We start from the raw sequence: 17,077 nt of genomic DNA, 5'->3' as shown, positions 1-17,077 counted from the left end.
AGCGAAACTCTGTCTCAAAAAAAAAAAAAAAGAGAGGATGAGAGAAGAGTGATGGGGGAAAATCATGCAAATTGTTAAATGACATAATAGTATTAAAAACACTAAATTCTCAAGGCTGTGATTAATAGAAGTTGACAAAAATGGTCAATATATCATAGCAAATGAGAGCATAATGTCCAGACGTCTCACTTGAAAATGAAAGTGCTGAAAGGATTTTTGCTGCAACCAAGACTGCCTGTGTGATTTATCAGCGACCACATTAATGGCAAGATGAATCCTAAATACATAAGAAGTCTACAACCCTATTGTCTTGGTGATAACTAAGAATAGCAGAAATTTAAGTAACTCAAAGTTGTTCTTATGGTTGTACTATTAATTTGTATGTTTATGCTCTTTTTTTTTTTTAATTTCTCTGAAGTTCATTTTAAGGTGTCTAGGGTGTATGAACACTGGTCTGACAACTACCTTACCTTCAGCCCGATCGAAACATCAACATGTAAATATTATCATTGTCCTTGATCCCTTTACTAAGACCTGAACTCAGTCTGTCAAATCTCATGGTTTACATAATCCCAGCATTCTCTCAAACCAGTGCCTGTCTCATTCTGCTACTCAAGTGCCCAACTCTCCTACATAAACACCCATATTTAAATGAGACAAGGTTTTAGAATTTCCTCTGAAACTAGAAGGTGATAAGAAAATACTTCAATTATTATTAAGACAGAGAGCCACACAGTCCCAAGTTTCTCTTGGGAGGACAGATGTCTCATACCACTCATAAATGAGCAGCTGTTCAGGGTTGATCTCCATCCAAAGTACAAATTTGCTTTTCTAGGTCCCACAGTCCATCTGGTATCAACTAGTTCTACTTTCTCCACCTCCAATTTTTGTTTCCAAGATGAAATGGCTCATTTTAACTTTATTTTACTTTTCTTAATATTTCTCCTTCACAAGAAACACTTACTTCTCCAAGCCTACTTGCCTTCCACACTCTAATAGCATAGTGGTTTTGCAGATTTTTTTTTTAAGACAGGGTCTCGCTGTTGTCCAGGCTGGAATGCAGTAGTGTGATCTCAGCTCACTGCAGCCTCGATCTCCCAGGCTCAAGTGATGCTCCCACCTCAGCCCCTCCAGTAGCTGGGACTACAGGTGCATACTGCCACACTCAGCTAAATTTTTTGTAGAGATGGTGGTGGGGAACATGTTGCCCAGGCTGGTCTCGAACTCCTGGACTCAAATGATCCACCTTCCTTGGCCTCCCAAAATGCTTGAGAATACAGGCATGAGCCACTGCACCTGGCCGTATAGTGTTTATTAATAAGAGAACCTCAGGCACTGAAACTCAAAGGATGACCCCAAAGAGGCTGAAACTCATTATATAAAGCATGTTTATGGTAGGTAGGACTTTAGTTCTGGGCTATTTTCTATTAAGTACTTGGAGGGGTCGAACATATGACACTGTCTCCTCTGGTAGGCTGGACAGATGAACAGAAAGAAACTGAATGTTTCTGTAACAGAAAAATTAATCTCTATTCCTACTGTGCTGAAGATATGACAGTACAAACAACCCAACTGAAGAGAGGCTCTAGCTGGTAGACTCTAGCTGGGAGTCTAGGCTACTCATTTTCATACAAATCACAAGCCTCTGGCACCACCCAGTGGCCTATCTGTAAGCAAACATGCTGTTACACAACAGCATTAGTACCAGGCAATATAGAAGCCACAAATATAAACAAGGCAGTCACAATCCCCTTTGTAGCCAATTAATCAATTAGGAAAAATGAGTGATACAAGAGATAAAAGTATCAATATCATTTTTTAAAAAGATAAATAGAATGCTGTTGTGGTTGAACAGAGGAAAAGATTATATTTAGTTTCAGTGAAAAACGAAATGCTTCCATGGAAAATTCGCTTTTAAGATGGGCTTTAAAAGACAGGCAGGATTTCAATGGGTAGAGTTGAGAAAGACATTCCACAGGACCAGAGCAAGAAAAGATATGGAGGTTAAAAACCTGACATGGTCAAGAAACATACATGGGTAGTCTACTTTGGCTAGATGGTAAGGTATAGTTGATTAGTTAAGAAGTATAATAAAAGCTTTGTTGTTGGGGTGGCAGGCTGTCAGGCATCAGAGAAATTATTTTGTCAAAGATAATAAGATGGACTGAAATGAAGGAAAAAGAAAGAGAAACAAGTTTAAAAGCTATTATAGTTGCCAAGATAAGAAGTAATGAGGGGCTGTCTTGGGTTGATGGCAAAGGGAATTAAAAAGGGATCAACATGAGAATCGTTGTAAAGGTAGATAATGTTTAGCTCAATAAGCAGTTACAAAGCTGAGTTAAGAAAGACAAGTTCTTAGTCGGGCGCCCAGAGAAAATCAAGTGACACAAATGAGAAGCTGGCAGGTGGGATGAGAAATTATTCTGAATAAATCTAAAATCCAAGCCAATATGTTAGGAAGGTAGTGACAAATTTCAGTCTGGAACTTAAATAAAGTAAGGCCAGAGATACAGACTTGTGAATTATCTGTACAGAGAAACTTCAAAATCAAACACCTTGTAAATCATACCTCACTAAAACAAAACAATTAGGTACCCAAGAAGGCTCTGGGAGAGGAAGTTCAAGGGAAGAATCTTGAGGAATACCTACCCTTAGAGAAGAGAAAGGAGAGCAGAGAGAAAAATTGAGAAGAACGAATAATCAAAATTAAATCTCTGGAAGTCAAGAATAAAAAGGTTTCAAGGTGAGGACAGGCTGGGCGCAGTGACTCATGCCTGTAATCCCAGCACTTTGGGAGGCTGAGGCTGGAGGGTTGCTTGAGCCCAGGAATTTGAGACCAACCTGGGCAACATCGGGAGACCCTGTCTCTACAAAAAATTTAAAAATTAGGCCACGCACAGTGGCTGACGCGTAAGTGACGCTGGTAATCCCAGCACTTTGGGAGGCTGAGGCGGGTGGATCACCTGAGGTCAGGAGTTTGAGACAAGCCTGGCCAACATGGTGAAACCCTGTCTCTACTAAAAATACAAAAATTAGCCACACGTGGTGGCATATGCCTGTGATTCCAGCTACTCAGGAGGCTGAGGCAGGAGAATCACTTGAACCTGGGAGGCAAAGGTTGCAGTGAGACGAGATCGTGCCATTGCACTCTGGCCTGGGCGACAGGATGAGACTCCATCTCAAAAAAAAAAAAAAAAAAAAAAAATAGCAGGGTGTGGTGGTGTACACCTGTAGTCCCAGCTACTTGGAAGGCTGAAGTGGGAGGATCACTGGAGTCCCAGAGGTCGAGATTGCAGTGAACTGTGATGGGGTCACTGCACTCCAGCCTGGGTGACAGAGCAAGTCCCTGTCTCAGAAAAACAAACAAAAAAACCAAGAAGGTAAGGAGGATAGTCCATGCTTCCAAAAAAATACAGAGAACAGTATACTGTCAAAAGGCTGTAAGAGTCAGAACAGCTTTTCCCCTGGGATTTTCTCAGAGGTTGAATGGAATGCTGATTTTCTCTCTAGTAAAGAATCATAAAACACTAGGATTCAGCTATCTCTTAAGTCTATAAAAATTATTTCCTGGGATGGGTGCAAGTGGCTCATGCCTGTAATCCTAACACTTTGGGAGGCCGAGGCAGGTGGATCACGAGGTCAGGAGTTTGAGACCAGCCTGGCCAACATGGTGAAGCCCCATCTCTACTAAAAATACAAAAATAAGCTAGGTGTGGTGGTGCATGCCTGTAATCCCAGCTACTGGGGAGACTGAGGCAGGAGAATCGCATGAAACTGGAAGGCAGAGGTTGCAATGAGCCAAGATTGTGCCACTGCACTCCAGCCTGGGCCAAAGAATGAAACTCCGTCTCAAAAAAAAAAAAAATTGTTTTCTTAAAAAACTCATTAGCTTACCAACATAGCATAACTATGTCTAAACAATGAAAAAATGTTTTTATTCCTACTCTCATTTGAATAATTTATATACATATGTTTATAAGAAATATTTAATTCTACCTTTCAGCTTCATCACTTGGCTTTGAAAAGCGCTGCTTTTTTTTTTTGGCCAGGTACCATGGCTCACACCTATAATTCCCACACTTTAGGAGGCCGGGCTGGGCGGATTATGAGGTCAAGAGATCAAGACCATCTTGGCCAACATGGTAAAACCCCATTTCTACTAAAAATACAAAAATTAGCTGGGCATGATGGCATGCGCCTGTAGTCTTAGCTACTCGGAGGCTGAGGCAGGAGGACTGCTCGAACCCGAGAGGGGAAGGTTTCAGTGAGCCAAGATCACACCACTGCACTACAGCCTGGTGACAAAGCAAGACTCCATCTTAAAAAAAAAAAAAAAGAAAAAAGAAAAAAAGAAGAAAAGTCCTGTTTTTAAAGACAGCATGTGTTATGAAAGAAAGAAAAGGGCTTTGGTGTCAAACAGACCTGGGTTTGAATTCTACCTCTACCACCTGCTTTTGAGTTTTTCTTTTGTAAAATGGGATAATATTACCACCCTGCAGGAATTTAGAGGATTAAAAATAACATATGTTAACAGCCTGTTTGCACATAGTAGGCATTTATATTATTTTTCTATTTTCCCATCTCTATACCAGACTACATTTCCTAGAAAATCCTGGACTTCTTTACCACTCAGCAATGATTCTCCAAACATCGTATATAATATAGGACACAGTTCCAAGTCTATGAAATCTGCTTACCCTTTCTCTCTGGCGTTTTAAAGAATTCAGAGAGCTCCGTTAATATCTTCTTTCAAGTATTCATGTTCTACAAACTGCAGTAAGGCAATCTACCCAGGAACCCACAATATAAGCCTCCCTAAGTTTTTCTCCCTCTTTTAATTTTTAAAATAGATTTTTTTACTATTATTATTGTAGAGACGGTGTCTCACTATCTTGCCGAGTGGTCTCAAACTCTTGAGCTCAAGTAATCCTCCTACCTTGGCCTCCCAAAGTGCTGGGATTATAGGCATGAACCACCACACCTGGCCTCTTCTCCCTCTTGAAGGTTCTGAGGATACCCAAGATGGAAGACTGCAAAGCAATCAGCATGGATAATGATGAGGATTCAAACTATGAATAAGGAACTTTGTTCCTTCTTTGAATTAATGCCTTCTCTCCCTATTGGTAACATAAAATGCCCAGTGTTTATAGTTTACTGGCTTTAATTCTTTTTTTTTTTTTTTTTTTTTTTTTAAAGACAGGGTCTCACTCTGTCACCCAGGCTGGAGTACAGTGGTATGATGTTGGCTCACTGCAACCTCTGCCTTCTGGGTTCAAGCAATTCTCCTGCCTCAGCCTCCCAAGTAGCTGGGACTACAGGTGCATGCCACTGCAGCTGGCTAATTTTTGTATTTTTAGTAGAGACAGGGGTTTTGCTATGTTGGCCAGGCTGGTCTCGAACTCCTGACCTCAGGTGATCTGCCCATCTCGGCCTCCCAAAATGCTGGGATTACAGATGTAAGCCACTGTGCATGGCCTCTGGCTTTAATTTTAATAACAGTATTTCAGACTATGTCAGGAATGCACTCTAACCCTTAAGTGTTAATTTCCAGCAGCAGAACTAAGCAACGTTTTTGTTTTTTTTTTTAAGAGACAAGGTCTTGCTATGTTGCCAGCCTGAAACTCCTGGGCTCAAGCAGTCCTCCCAACTCAGCCTCCCGAGTAGTTGGGATTACAGGTACATGCCACTGCACCTGGCTAAGAGAACTTTCTATAAAAACATCCAAGGCCATTTATCTTAATTTAACTAATTCTTAGGGAAATCTACTTTTCATTTTGTTTCCATCTCAATTTACGTTTACATCAGAAGTCTGTTGCCATTAATAGTTTTTGCCATTTATATTTCAATTTTTTCCTAAAATGGAGAGGATTTAAGATGAAAAAATGATGCTCCCAAAGTACAACTTACAATAAAACATTAAAGAGAGGCTTAAAACATCAAGAAGTGCCTTCCTACAGGTTAGGTTAGAAGAAAGGGTCTAGCGTTGGATCCTAAGTAAGGTTAACAAAATATACTTGGTAATGTGGCAATGATTAAAGTACACCAGAGGAATACAGTCACTTGACTACCATTAGAGGTAAACCCTATAGTAGCTTTCCAGATGGCTAAGAAAAAGCCAGGGAAGAAAAAAAAAATGGCACGTGAGGCAAATATGTATGCTTCACTTTAGAACTTGTCAGACTTCCTTAAACAGTATCTTCAGAGGATGAACAGCAAATATCTAATCTAAAATGTTTGCAATGACCCAATCCACTAGACATACTATTAATACATTTCATTAATAAGATGCCATCTTTGTCATATTAATTACTCCCCAATGCCCTATTGGCAACCTCAAGGCAGCCTCCGTTCATTAATTTATCTGTATAACACATTCCTGGGGTTAGGTGGTACTTGAGAAATCTGGCTTCTGGCCCAGGAACTATGTCCTACAGAGGTAGAGATAAAACTGCTGCAAAGTGACTAATTCATAAAATTCATCACTCACTAATTTTTGAAAAGCTTTCAAAGACTTTCTACTCACTCCAAGAGCAGAATGACTAAATCAATAAAGAGCAAGTAGCCTCCTTTTCTGACTGATGTTAACAGCAATGACATTTCTTGGGTACATTTGTAAAAATAAAAGATGAAGTTTTTAGTATTACTACAAAGCTAATCTAAAACTCACTGGCTTTTGACTCTAAAATGAAAATATACAAAGTCACTACCCCATGCCAATTGCTGATTCAATTAATTCAGTTGCCTGCGTTCCCAACAGGTGAGGGTAAACAGCAGATTATCTTAGCTCACTGATAATCTGCTTTAAAAAAAAAAAAAAAGCTAATTCAATCTCAGAGACTTAAAAACTAACTCTAACACCAATGTTATGCAATAAAAAGTCTGGTTTGGATACCGTTATTTCTCTTGTACAATCCGGATATTTCCTAGACATGTTTAGAATAAACTTTTATACAGTAGAAATAATGGAGTAATGAATCTATCTACTGAAAGCATTTTAATAGTCACTTTATGATTTTAAAAGCCTATTGCTCACCTGATAGAATACAAGACTTAGAGCACAAAACTCAAGATCCCAGTCTTTCACAACAGGGTGCGCTTCTATACAATGTATCCTACTAGAGTCTGTTTGCTTTTAAAATGCCAGTATTGTTTTAAACTGGCAACAAAGAGGCTGCTTTCTTTCAGCTCTCTGTAGACAAGCTTCTGTCTTAGGTTGGTCCTACTCAACACTAAGGACCACGGCACTGGGACTGATTCTTTTTTTTGAGACTAGGTCTCACTCTGTTGCCCATACTAAACTGCAGTGGCGCAATCTCAGCTCACTGCAGCCTCTACCTCCTGGACTCAAACGATCCTCCCACCTCAGCCTCCCAAGGAGATGGGACTGCAAGTACATGCCCCATGCTTGGCTTTTTTTTTTTTAAACTTTTTGTAGAGACGAGGTCTCAATATTGCCTAGGCTGAACTTGAACAACTAGGATCAAGTGATCCTCCCGCCTTGGCCTCCCAAAAGTGCTGGGATTACAGCCATGAGCCAGCTGCACTCAGCCTGGCAGATTCTTATACATTTAATTGACTGCACTTAGCAGGGTGCAGTGGCTCACGCCTGTAATCCCAGCACTCTGGGAGGCTGAGGCAGGAGGATTGCTTGAGCCCAGGGGTTTGAGACCAGCCTGGGCAATATGGTGAAACCTCATCTTTACAAAAAATACAAAAATTAGCCAGGTACGGTGGCGTGCACCTGTAGTCCCAGCTACTCAAGAGGCTGAGATTGCAGAATCACCTAAGCCCAAGAGGTCGAGGTTGCAGTGAGCCATGATGGTGCTACTGCACTCCACTCTAGGTGACAGAGTGAGATCCTATTTCAAAAATAAATAAATAGACTGCACTTTAAGAGGTTGGTGGTGGGAACTAAAAGGTCACAAGCATTCTTAGCCTCCCACTCTAACCATCCTAGGAAATACTACCTAATAAGATGTCACAATTCTTAAGTAAACACCTAAAACCCTGGAAATATAAAAATATCTTCAAAGCTGGGTGCTGTGGCTATGCCTGTAATCTCAGCACTTTGGAGGCCAAGATGGGAGCATCACTTGAGACCAGCTGGGCAAGTAAGACCTCATCTCTTTAAAAAAAAAAAAAAAAACACACAACCAAAAATTAGCTAGGTATGGTGATATGCCTGCGGTCCCAGCTACTCAGCTGAGGTGGGAAGATCACTTGAGCCCAGCAGTTTGAGACCAGCCTAGGCAACAAAGTGAGACCCTATCTCTACAAAAATAAAAAATAAAAAAAAATTTAGAAAGATAAAAAGTTTATAGTGTGGTCCACAGACTAGAAATACTGATTTACTATATATAGATGTCACCTGGGGATTCTTACCCAGCACATAAGGAAATAAACAGTCCAAGTTATCCCTCTTTCGAAGTATTTCCTTTTCTCCTCCCATCCTTTCCTTCACCCAACATGGATCTTCAGAGTTCATAAAAACACAAATGATACAAATGCAATCTCAACCCACCTCACCACCACCCTGGAGAATCCTTACCTTACAATGGAGAATTTAGTCCCTGGATGATGGTAATGAAAAGTTCATCAAACCTAAAATGGTCAGTGGTCTGAATGACACAGCTGCTTTCATTGTGATATTATCAGTACTTAATTTTCATGTGCCCTTGCCAAAAAGATATGAAAGAAAAACCAACAAAAGGTTTAAAACTCTTCATCTGTGCTGTCATATTATTAAGATGGTCCAGCTGTGGAGCTGAAAAATGAACTCTTCGGCCGGGCACGGTGGTTCACACCTGTAATCCTAGCACTTTGGGAGGCTGAGGCGGGTGGATCACAAGGTCAGGAGATTGAGACCATCCTGGCCAACATGGTGAAACCCCTCCTCTACTAAAAATACAAAAATTAGCTGGGCATGGTGGCGCATGCCTGTAATCCCAGCTACTCGGGAGGATGAGGCAGGAGAATCGCTTGAACCAGGGAGTCGGAGGTTGCAGTGGGCTGAGATCGCACCACAGCACCCCAGCCTGGCGACAGAGCAAGACTCGTCAAAACAAAAACAAAAACAAAAACAAACAAGCAAAAACCTCTTCATTCCTAACTCCCTAGCCCTGATTCACTTAAAAAAAAAGAGATCTTTTCCTCATACAGTTCTTTGATAATTTGTTGATGAGGATCACTGTACAGCCCAACAAGAAGGAAAAAATGTATTCCCTTTCCCTTCATGGCAAAAAAGGAAAATATAAAGAGTAGTTGCAGTACAGGTAAACAACACTGTAGCAGAAAGGGGAAGAATCACAACACGGCCAACTCTGATCAGGTGTGCTAACAGAGAGACCAAGAAGAAGGAACCAATGAACAAAAAAATTTACTGATGTTTAAGAATACATTTTGAAGTATACATACACCAATATCTAATATTCTCTGACCTCTGGTTATGAACCCCCACCAAGGGGTTCATGTTCAAAAGACAACTTTAGGTGGGCACTTACAAAGGACACGTCTAAGCTGACCAATTAAAAATCAGTTGGGAAAATTAACCAGAAAAACGTGTTCTAAGGCAAAATGTAAAAGAAGCATAAATTAACGTATAACTTATTCAAAGCTATATCAATGATGTGCAAAAAAAAAAAAAAACATTTTTTGAGTGTGTACCATGTGTTCTTAGATTACTAACAGCTTTAAATAGATTCGCTATAATACTAACAATGACCCTGGGAGGTAAGTGGTATTATCACACTTTTAGAGTTGTGGAAATTAAGAGTCAGAGAAGTTTAAGTAACTTGCTCAAGGTCACATGGCTAAGAAATATTAGTCTAGTATTTAAACCTTAAAATTAAATTAAAAGTCTGTCCAATCTCTAAAAACTGTACTTTTCTCTTTATATCTTACTGATACACATATACACCATCACTAATAATTTTATTCCAGTCCATAATGAGCATTTTCTAATTCAGTCATCAGATGGAATAAAACTCACCAGTGTCACTCAATCTTTTCCTACTACAAACCATAAAGATACTAGGAATCGGCCAGGCCTACCTTCCAGTCACTTAGCTTTTCTGTCACATGCCATGAGCCTCTAGTCTCTGCTACCAGAAACCTGAAAGCCTCACGAAAACTGCATTTATAAGTATGTTCTGACTCCCTTTTTGGCACCAACCCATGCTGCTGAATGCCCAGGATGTTTCTTCTGCTAACCAAGAATTCTTCAGACCAGCTACAAAAGAAAGAGCAGCCACTATTTTTTTTTTTTTTTTACAAAAAATTTCCCACTGTATCCTAAAAAGTCGGAATTCTGAAATAGACTGGACTCAGACACCAACTAAAGGCAGCATCACTCATCACTCCCCAGCTTTTAGTCACAAGCAGCTAAATATTCTCATCTAAATACCAAGGGATGACAACCCAAAGCTGTGAGAGGGGAAGAGACCTGATTTGACAACAGGCTGAACAGAACTCAGGCAAACTAAGTTCCAGTTTTTAACAACGTAAAAAATATGATCGACACAAAGACAAAATACAAGGAAAATGAATAAAGAAGAAAAGAAGACACGGGGTAGGGGGCACACATTCACTTCTAGGCTTAAGTCATTTGGAGATATACAGCAATAGTTTAGGACAGAAAGAAAAGAAGCCCACAGACAATTAAACTTGTAAAAGTAATTCAACCAGAGCTGGAACAAAGCCAAGAACAACACTCAAACTCTTTGGGAAACTGGCAGGAATTTTATGACTTTAGTGGTCAGCAGTTGAGCATCAGCGCAGTCTGTCTTGAACTCAAGAATTTTAATGCCTCCAACTCCCACTCACCTTTCCTCCTTTTATCACTGAAGTAAGGCCAGGCTGAGCTCCTGAGAAAATAGGTCTGTAGATTCACTGAAGGACTGAGAAAAGTTAAAATTTACATGGCAAAGGTGTGTCTTCTACTGAACATAATAAAAATATTATGAATACACTTTAGTATTTTTAGGCCTCCTCAAAACTACTTAAAAGCAGAATACTTTATCTAATTCTAATTACTGAACAAATAACCCACACACACATGGAAATAAAATGAACCAACATGAAGATTAGAAGCCAGGCAAGTAATCTCCCAGCTCCACTAAAACGTAGTCATTTAAAAGGATAACCTGAATCTTTTCAACGCTAAACCATAACCAAACAACCTCTCAACAAGAAGCCACAGAACAGGGGGGGAAATCCCGGAGAGAATGTGATAGCGCTAGTGCCGGTTTGTTTACAGAGACTCCAGTAACAATCATGAGTCAGAAATTCAAGCCACCAGATGCTTTCCAACTAACAGGGACCAAATGGGACCGTTCTAAGATATCCTAAAAGATTTGGGAGTTAGAGGAAGTAAACTAAGAGAATTATATTACAAAGGGTACAAGACCACAAGACAACAACCGACTCCGGAATTCTTGGACCTCCGCCTTCCGTACAAGGTGCTGGGCCTGGGAACTTGGGATGGGGGAGGGGGACACATTGCGCGGTGGCCCTGAGGTGACGGGGAGACGCAGGGCGAGCCGTGTCCCTCAATCTAAGGGGAGAAATAGGAGCGCACACATGGGTCACCCAACGAAGCAAGGCGTCCCTGTGAACTGTGCGGCTGGCTCTTGGGGGCAACACCAGGGCTGACCTGAGGAAAGGGCAACCAGTACTCCCAGCGATGACTGCGGGTCGGCGGAAGGAAAAGACCTGAGCGCTAAGAGCTTGGGAAATGGGTCAGGCCCATCCTTAGGGGAAACCGGCTGGGAAGCGAGGGGGGGCGCAGGCCGAGCCGGAACGAAACACAGACCGGGTAGGTCAAGGGAGGGGGGGTGTCCGGCTGGGGCAGTTACAAGCACGGGAATCGGCGAGGCTCAGCAGCCCGCTTCCCGTCTTGGGTCATCCTTCTGCTAGCGGCTGCTCCGACTGTTCCAGGCCCAGCCGCCCCGTCCACTGCCACCACCAACGCCGCCGCCATCTTACACTGGCCAGCGGCCGCCACCACCACCGCCTCCGCTCTCTGCGCTTGCGCCTGCGCTGCCACGCTTTCCGGCCCCGTTTGCGACGATGTGCTCGAGAAGACTGAGGGAAGAGTGGTCGCGCGAGCTCACGGCTCGCAACCCTCCTCGAAGGACGCACAAAGGGCGGGGCTTAAGGCCAACGGAAAACAGAGCGAGGGGCGCCTGCGCATTACCGAAGAGGCAAAGTTGTTTTTGTAGTTTCTTTGGGCTTGCTTAATCTTGTGATACTCAAAACAAATGCAAGTTAGGGGCTTCCCAGAGTTGTGATAGAAATAAACTAAATTTCCAGGGGATTGGCAGGCCACTTCCTGGATGATGGCCAGTTTTGCCGTTTTTGAACACCGGGAACGAGCAATGATTGCCACAAGGATTTCTTCTGAAAATCCCCGTTTCCTTTCAGGACTTTGTTTCCTTAAGTGGTTTCTATACTATCGAGGCCCATTTTCCCCTGAGAGTCTCCATTTACGTATTTTTAAAGAAGGGGCTCAGTAGCTTGAGGTGTAGCTATTCCAGAGGCTCTTTTCTGAAGAGGGATGGTGTGGGTAAAGGTTCCCAAGAGTGGGCCGGGTGATGTGGGGTGACTTTTGAACTCTGTTTCGTTATGACACCTACAGTAACCCTGCAGAGGATTACTCCCAGCTGCCAGGCTGGGGTATTTTTTTTTTTCTTACCAGAAGCCCAGGGTGCAAAAATCTGACCCTTTCTCACCTCTCCTACCGCTAGTCTCCAAGTCATTACATATTACTTAAGACTACCGCAATAGAAACTTACCTCGTTTGTCTACTTCCATTATTGCCATTACAGTTAAACATAAGGCAGCCAGAGTGATTTTTAAAAATGTAAGGTCTGGCCGGGCGCGGTGGCTCATGCCTGTAATCCTAGCACTTTGGGAGGCGGATGTGGGCGGATCACTTGAGGTCAGGAGTTCGAAACCAGTTTGAAACCAGGCCAACATGGTGAAACCTGTCTCTACTAAAAATACAAAAAAAAAAAAAAATTACCCGGCATAGTGGAGCGCGCCTGCAATCCCAGCTACTTGGGAGGCTGAGGCAGGAGAATCGCTTGAACCCGGAGGCGGAGGTTGCAGTGAGCTGAGATTGCACCACTGCACTCCAGGCTGGGTGATGGAATGAGACTCCGTCTCAAAAAAAAAGTAAGGTCGTATTATTTCCCCAGTCCCCACCCTGCTCAAAACCTCCAATAGCTTCCCATCACATAATAAAAGTCAAAAGTATGATAGCCTTAGAGGCCATCAAAAAATGAATTGCCTCTAAGGAGGGCCCTACATGATCTGATCTAGCACCTGCCTATTTATCTGATTCATCTCCTCCCACACTGCCTAGCTCTGCTCTAGCCTCACTAGCCTTACTGTCACTCCAGTCAAAGCATGTCTCAGCCCTAGGGTTTTTTTCCTTTTCTTGGAATGTCCATCTACTAGATCTTTACTAGACTTGAGGTGTCTATTGAAATCCTACTTCTTAACACAGGCAGCTCTTGACTATTGTAACTAAAATGGAACCTCATGTCATCCTCCTCTATCTATCCCCTTACTCTGCACTGTTTTTTTAATAACTTTTTTACCTATAACATTTAATCTAAAATTACATGTTTGTAATCCAGCTATACTACTAGAATATAAATTCTTGAGGGCAAGGACTATGTTTTTATCATCTTTGTAATCTCAACACCTAGAAGAGGGCTACGGCACAAAGTAGCTATTTAATGCCCCACCATCCTATTCATTCTTTCATTCATTCAGTCAACAACTATTTATTGAATTCCTGCTCTGGAAGGCCCTGTTCTATGTGCTGGGGCTGCAACAGTGAATACAACCAAGATTCTTGCATTCATGGAACTTATTAGTGCAAGGGTTGGGAGCATAGGAGGAGGGGAGAGACACACAGATAATAAAGTTATGAAGAGTACTATAAAGGAAAATAAAGCAGAATAAAAATGGGTTATCTGGATGGGTGTGCTCTTTTACATAGGGGGTTCAGAGAAGGCCCCTCTGCTGAGGTGACATCTAAATAAAGGTTTGAAGTGAGACAGTAAGCTATACATACTTGGGAAAGAACATTTCAAGCAGAAGAAACAACAAGGTAAAGACTCTGCAGCTTGAGTGTGCTTGGCAAGGAAGCCACTGTGGCAAAAGAATAGATAGGAACTTAGTTTGGAGAAACAAGATGGGAGCCAGATCACTTACGGACTTATGGACCAAAGAAAGGACTTTGAATTTTATCCTAAGAATGCTAGGAAGCCATGGAGGGTTTTGAGTAAAAGAGTGGCATGATCTGATTTATAATTGAAGATGTTCACTGTGGTTGATTCTTTGAGAACTTTATAGGGAAGCCAAATAGAAGCTAAAAGACCAGTTAGGAAGCTATTGCAGAAGACCTGCAAAACTAGTGTTGCAATGAAAGTGGTAGGATTCAGGATGTACTCTGAAAGTGGTGGAGAGGTGATGTGTTAATAGATTGAATGTGGGGTACAAGATAAAGACAAGAATCAAAAATCAGTAAAAAAGTACAAAAGTCAAAGTACAAAAATCAGTTTGATTTGAGTAACTGGATAAACAGTGATGTTGTTTACTGAGATAGTGCATGTGAGGAGACAGGAGCAAGGTTTTTTTTGGTGGGGGGGAATGTCCAATTTTACTTCAAACATATTAAACTGGAGATCCCTATTAGATTTCCGAATGGAGCTACTGAGTAAACAATTGGAAATATGAACCTGGGGCTCATACAAGGGACAATGAGAAGCATAAATTAAGGATTAATTAAGTTATAAATGGCATACATAGCCATCGGGTGGAGAGAAATCAATGTGGAAGAAAAGAGAAGCAGTTTAAAGACTGAGACCTCTAACCCTGAGGCATTCCAACTAATAAAGGTCAGAGAGGAGGAACATACAGCAAAATTTATTTAAAAAGAGTAGCCAGGAAATAGGAAGAATAAAACTCAAAAGTGAGGGGTCTTATAAAACAAACCAAAAAAAAAGCTTCAAGAAGGGGCTATAATCTCCATCATTCCTGCTCACAAAACAGGTTAAGATAACTGGAAATTGACCACTGCATTTGGAAAATGGAGGATCAGACCATGGCAAGTCATCTTAGTGGAGCTATAGGGATAGAGGCCTCCCTTTCTATGATCTGCTTTTTGTACTCACTGTTTTGTGGACGCCACGGTTATTACCACCAAATCAATAGCTATTACCACTGAATTCTCCCTTTCTTATTTGGGCTTTCCTACTGAATTTGAGGTTGTGATGATTATTATCCCTTGTGTATCCATCTTGTGATAGATACTCAATCCCACTGGTTTCCGTAACACTATATTCCACGGTTTTGTTTTTATCTCTCTAATCATTTATTTAATTAGCTTCTCTTCCCCTTCATTCTACGTGTTCTTTCAGTGATTGTATGCATTCTTACATTTAAACTACAGTCCAGGGCCGGGCGCAGTGGGTCACGTCTGTAATTCCAGCACTTTGGAAGGCCAAGGTGGGCAGATTGTTTGAGCTCAGGACCAGCCTGGGCAACATGGCGAAACTTCATCTCTACAAAAAATACAAAAATTAGCCGGGCGTGGTGTTGTGCACCAGCTACTCAGGAGGCTGAGGTAGGAAGATCTCTTGAGCCTGGGAGGCAGAGGTTGCAGTGAACTGAGGTCACACCACTGCACTCCAGCCTGGATGACAGAGTGAGACCCTGTCTCCAAAAAAAAGAAAAACTACCATCCACGTAATGATGACTTCCAAGTCTTTTATTTTTATTTTTTTATTTTTTAGAAACTGATGTTTATTTTCCATCAACCATTTCTCCATGTTGCTTAAGAGCCCATGCAAGAACAGCTTAAGACCATTCGGTGGTTGCACCTACCCATTCAGTGGCCTGAGCAGTGGGAGCTGCAGACCAGTATTCCGTGGCAGGCTGAGTGCTCCATTGTTCAGTAGGGAACTGCTGAATAGGCACAGAGGGCACCTGTACACCTTCAGACCAGTCTGCAACCTCAGGCTGAGTAGCAGTGAACTCAGGAGCTGGAGCAGTCCATTCACCCTGAAATTCCTCCTTGGTCACTGTCTTTTCAGCAGCAGCTTGCTCTTCTTTTTCAATCTCTTCGGGATCTCTGTAGAAGCAGAGATCAGGCATGACCTCCCATGGATGTTCATGGGAAATGGTGCCACGCATGCGCAGAACTTCCCGAGCCAGCATCCATCACATCAAACCCACTGAGTGAGCTCCCTTGTTGTTGCATGGGATGGCAATGTCCACATAGCACAGAGGAGAATCTGTGTTACACAGAGCAATGGTAGGTAGATTAACATAAGATGCCTCCGTGAGAGGCTGGTGGTCAGCCCTGGGGTCAGTAACCATAAGAAGCCGTGGCTCCCGGAAGGCTGCCTGGATCTGGTTAGTGAAGGTTCCAGGAGTGAAGCGGCCAGCAATTGGAGTGGCTCCAGTGGCAGCAGCAAACTTCAGCACAGCCCTCTGGCCAGTATTCCTGGAGGATATAACACTGACATCAGCAGGGTTTTCAATGGCAACAATAGCACGAGCTGCCAGCAGAAGCTTCTCCCAGGTCCTCTTCAGATTTATGATCTAGGTGCCATCACTTTTCCTTTTATAGATGTACTGTTCCATCTGGAAGTCAAGATTGGTGCCACCTAAGTGGGTTCCTGCTGCAAGGAACTTAAGGACATCCTCCTCCTTCATTTGCAGGACATCAAGGGCTCCGGACATTGTGAAAGTTTCCCTTTAAGTTACAACGGGCATCCAGAACAACGCCATATGGACCCCTCTGTAGGTAGCGTGGAAAGGGACTTCCAAGTCTTTATTTCCAACTCAGGCTTTAGACTCACATACCTGATGGCCAATGGCACCTTTTTTTTTTTTTTTTTTTTACAGCTTTCTTTCTCCTTTTTTCTTTCTCTTTTCTTTCTTTTTTCCTTCCTTTCTTTCCCTCCCTCCCTCCTTTCCTTCCCTCCTTTCTCTCTTTCTCTCTCTCTTTTTTTATTTCTCTCTTTCTTTTCCTTTCTCTCTCTCTCTTTCTTTCTAGACA

At 42.1% G+C, this 17,077-nt stretch overlaps 1 protein-coding gene and 1 pseudogene across 14 annotated transcripts in view; both read right to left on the bottom strand.

The window, feature by feature from the left end:
• Positions 1 to 12,156, bottom strand: part of DCAF8 (DDB1 and CUL4 associated factor 8) — a 47,043-nt gene extending 34,887 nt beyond the window's left edge. The window contains exons 1-4 of one of the 14 annotated variants that reach the window (XM_063649912.1): positions 11,651 to 11,989; positions 10,822 to 10,895; positions 8,549 to 8,601; positions 4,937 to 5,030 (exon numbers count right to left, since the gene is read on the bottom strand). The gene's annotated coding sequence lies outside the window, so the exon portion shown is untranslated. Of the gene's footprint in view, positions 1 to 4,936; positions 5,031 to 8,548; positions 8,602 to 10,821; positions 10,938 to 11,650 lie in introns of all 14 variants that reach the window. The other 13 variants (XM_063649917.1, XM_054451143.2, XM_063649894.1 and 10 more) reach the window with 13 other exon arrangements.
• Positions 12,157 to 15,855: 3,699 nt separating this feature from the next.
• LOC129014149 (small ribosomal subunit protein uS2-like) lies at positions 15,856 to 16,811 on the bottom strand (annotated as a pseudogene).
• Positions 16,812 to 17,077: the final 266 nt, after the last annotated feature.

This window comes from Pongo pygmaeus, chromosome 1 (genome assembly GCF_028885625.2).
Source record: "Pongo pygmaeus isolate AG05252 chromosome 1, NHGRI_mPonPyg2-v2.0_pri, whole genome shotgun sequence".
NCBI lineage: Eukaryota > Metazoa > Chordata > Mammalia > Primates > Hominidae > Pongo > Pongo pygmaeus.
This window is presented reverse-complemented; position numbering and strand designations above follow the sequence as displayed.